The following is a 1,374-nucleotide window of genomic DNA, read 5'->3' as shown; positions in this document are numbered from 1 at the left end:
AATGTTTCTGTAGGAACGACTGCATAGATTATATTTCTGGTCTACTTTAGACTGCATGTGCTTAACGTTGTTAATGGCAGAAGCAACTTTTTCCAAGTTTGGTTCAGTAATTAATTTGAATTACTTTGAGTGTGAAATGTTAGCTTTTGTTTCAATACTATGGTAATACTTGGAAGTATAAAGCTTGGCATCAGAGCTAATATTTAATATTTTCCTTTGACCTCTTGACTCTCACCCCCAAAATACTTGCACTAAAGTCACTGGGTCCATGACAGTTGAAGGATTTTAAGATAAGAGAATTTAAATATTAATATTTTACAGTTTTTCTCAGTTTGGGTGCATTTCTCAGAACAGAATTGAAATTCTTAAAGCTACCTGTTCAATCTTCAAATTACTGTGCCACTTCTGCACATCAAAAAATGAGTTTCTCATTCCTTTTGCAAGTTTTGCTTTTGTACATCCTGTAACTGATTATGTGCACTTCTGTGCTTTTCCCCCGTTGTAATTTGCTTTTATCGTGTTGATCAAAATATGTTAAACGTGTCTGTTGAATTCTCAACTTCCAAAACAGCATAAGTTCATTGTGTAAGTCTTAACGTGCATAAGTCTTAAAGTTGTAATAATGTCAATCATATTTTAATTAATTTTCTTCCTAATTCTTTTTTAAATCTGTACTGAATTGGTAAATTGCTCCCAAGTGAGTCCTGAGTTTCTCTAACAAGTCAATGTATGAACCATTGGCTCATCCAACGATCAACCAGTTTTCTGAAAACAGATTGAAGGTGCATCTTGTGAACCATCAGCTGGTAACAATATGGTCTATATAGCCAGAACACAACACAATGTTATATTTCTGAGAACTGATGAACAGAGTGGACAGAGTGAACAGCCAGAGAGAAGAAGAAGAGTGAAGCTGAGAAGGAAATAGTTGGGAGGGAAGCAGAAGAAGAGTCGGAAGAGGCTGAGGACATCTGCCAGTTTCCATCAGTCCAACATCAGGATATGGCTGCAACCCACAACATGATGCTGATGGAGGTTCTCCCACCCTACTGTTCATTCCTTAACCCCACCGATGAACCTTTGTCGGCATGACGATGGAAATTAAAATGTAATGTAATTATGTCATTTCTACAGCACTGTACAGTTTTCCATGAGGAGATTGTCCTGTGGTTCCTTTTCTACTTTTTTTTTCTCTGCATTTCTGTCTTTTTCTTTCTGAATCTCCATGGCATGGATCATCAATGAATTACAGCAAAAGCGTAAATGTGAATTTTGTAGTCTCTTCCCATGACTAATCAATTCTTATCGTAAGTCTTATCTGTACATAGAGAAACTATAACTTATTATTTTGAGTCACTGATATGTTAACTGACA

The 1,374-nt window shown here is 36.1% G+C and overlaps 1 protein-coding gene across 3 annotated transcripts in view; it reads left to right on the top strand.

Annotated features, from left to right (window-relative positions):
- Window positions 1-1,374, top strand: part of aldh1a3 (aldehyde dehydrogenase 1 family, member A3) — a 22,296-nt gene that overhangs the window by 9,439 nt on the left and 11,483 nt on the right. The window lies entirely within an intron of this gene.

Source organism: Poecilia reticulata, linkage group LG3, assembly GCF_000633615.1.
Source record: "Poecilia reticulata strain Guanapo linkage group LG3, Guppy_female_1.0+MT, whole genome shotgun sequence".
NCBI lineage: Eukaryota > Metazoa > Chordata > Actinopteri > Cyprinodontiformes > Poeciliidae > Poecilia > Poecilia reticulata.
Note: the sequence above shows the minus strand (reverse complement) of the source record. Positions and strands in the feature narration are given on the sequence as shown.